Consider the following 2,416-nt stretch of genomic DNA (forward strand, 5'->3'; position numbering starts at 1 on the left):
TCACTAAAAACAGTTGGGTTAAAAATAACCCAATAAATAACCCAATGGTGGGTTACTATAGCACCGACCCATTGTTGGGTTATTTTAACCCAATGCATTGGGTAGAAAGTTTAACCCAATTAGTTGGGTTATGAAATAACCAATTTGTTGGGTTATTTTTGCAATGCTGTTTTAACCTCATTATTATTTATTATTATTATTATTATTATTATTTATTACTATTATTTACTTTATAAATAAATAATACAAAACTTACAAATACATTTATAATGCTTTATTTTCATTTAGTCATTTGCACCTGCATTTAAATGTATAAATACATACACACATACATACATACATATATAAATAAACAAAAACATGAGAACAAAACAAATCTACTCAATCTTATCCAACTAAAAACTGCTTAAAAGCATAGTTCACACATTTTGTCATCATTTTCATCCTCTCATGTTCTTACAAACCTGTATATAAGTCTTTATTTTGACAACCACAAAGGTATATTTCAAAGAATGTTTGAAATCAAACCGATCACGAGCCCCATTCATTCTCACAGTATTCTTTTTTCCTACTATGACAGTCAATGGGGCTCATGATCTGTTTGGTTTCAAACATTACTCAAAAAATCTTCCCTTATGGTCATCAGAACAAAAAAAATGGATACAGGTTTGTAACAACAGGAGAGGAAGAAAATTATGACATAATTTTCATTTTTTGGGGGAACTGTCCCTTTAAACAGGTGACAGTGTGTTAAGGAAACATCACCTGGTACAAAATGTATTGTGTTACAGAAACAACTTAACAGTAGTGAAAGGCTTGGGATACTCTGTCTAAAATGTAAAAAATATTAAAGCACATGTCAACTGCTGGTCTTGCTCCTGGGCCATGCCTCCCCACGATAATTAAGGCTTGTGATTAGTCGAATTCATCCCATAACAGGACATGGGGTCTTCGTCCTACCTCCTCCTCCAAATACTGAATTATGTTTGTTTTCTGGCCTAAAGACAGAATTTTCACAATGTAAATATGCACACATAAACAGGATAAAAAAACAAGTGTCATAAATGATACTTACAGGTTGAACATGTATAAATGCTTGCTTTGCTTCTTGGTACTGTAGGAAGGCTGAACCATCTTGCTGGCCATTTTGTAAGGTTTTTAAATGCAACATCTCCAAGAATGTCTACATTTAATGAAAAGAATAATGAATTAAATCTCAAAGCAAACACATCTGGCACGCTGAATAAATACTCTACTTTGACAGTAGATGTCGCTGAAGAGCAAGTTCAACCGTTACCGGGGTTACATTAAACAGTAAAAGACGTGCAGGATTAAACAGCGCTTTATCAGGCGACAGTAAGACGACAATATAATAGCTTCTTAAGACATTTCCATTCAGAAGCACATTTACATTACAGCTCTGTTTCTATAACACAGACCGGCTAAAAAAATATTTGGAGCCAAAAACAGCCGGTCGCATTCTCTTACAAAAGTTAAAAACGGTTTTTACTACACTTTAAACAAAAAAGCATTGTCTGTTACAGAAAACACGGTTAAAGCAATATGGCAATCAATACGTCATGAAACTAACGTTATACTACTAAAAAAAAACATGATTCATTTTCGTAAGGGATCATGCTGTTGGTGCTGTTTAGTATTAAAATAAATTGCGATGTTTTTCTACCTTTATGATGGTTTAAAAACGCGTGTTGGCATCGGTAACACTAACAGTTAATTAATGGAACAGGTGTAACGGACAAAAACTAGACAACAGCGTTTTTGTACAAGTATTTGTAGAAATCGTGGCTGATAGTTTACTGTGTGTTAGAGCTTAAAGACACTTTGTAGCAAATAAAACATTACACAGAGATATATATTTTAAAACGTACCTCTCGTGTCTGTCCGCACTCAGCAGTGGCACCTGTCGACCATTGAAATTCAAAATGCGTGACGTGAGCATGATTTTAACCCATCGGTCTGGGTTGTTATAGAAATAACCCAATACAAGCTAGGAATAACCCAACACAACAACCCAATATGTTTAACCCACCTGTTGGGTAAAACAAATAACCCAACGGTTTTTAGAGTGATGTCCAAATTCATTCATACTACCCATATTCATACCACATAGTACCAGTTTTAATAGTTGATGAGTAGCTACTTCATCTAATTCAGTACCTACTGTCACAGTATGCAATTTCGGACACAGCATTTGTGTAAGAATGCATGCCTTTGATTTTGATGTCATAAAATAACGATTTTGGTTCCTCAAAAGCCCTTTAGTCAAACGTTTGTTTTTAAAAACAAATGTAGAACCTTCGTCCTCTACAAAGAACCTTTGGGCAACACAAATTTTGTGGATGTGTAAGATTCTTTATGGAAACCCAACAAAGAAACTTTCTTTTTAAGAGTATAC

The 2,416-nt window shown here is 34.2% G+C and overlaps 1 long non-coding RNA gene across 1 annotated transcript; it reads right to left on the reverse strand.

Annotated features, from left to right (window-relative positions):
* Window positions 1-296: 296 nt before the first annotated feature.
* LOC141350197 (uncharacterized) lies at window positions 297-2,083 on the reverse strand. Its single transcript, XR_012358183.1, has 3 exons — window positions 1,890-2,083; window positions 1,076-1,183; window positions 297-998 (listed from the first exon to the last, which is right to left on the reverse strand). It is a non-coding gene; the product is annotated as an uncharacterized lncRNA (long non-coding RNA).
* Window positions 2,084-2,416: the final 333 nt, after the last annotated feature.

Source organism: Misgurnus anguillicaudatus, chromosome 17 (assembly GCF_027580225.2).
Source record: "Misgurnus anguillicaudatus chromosome 17, ASM2758022v2, whole genome shotgun sequence".
Classification (NCBI taxonomy): domain Eukaryota; kingdom Metazoa; phylum Chordata; class Actinopteri; order Cypriniformes; family Cobitidae; genus Misgurnus; species Misgurnus anguillicaudatus.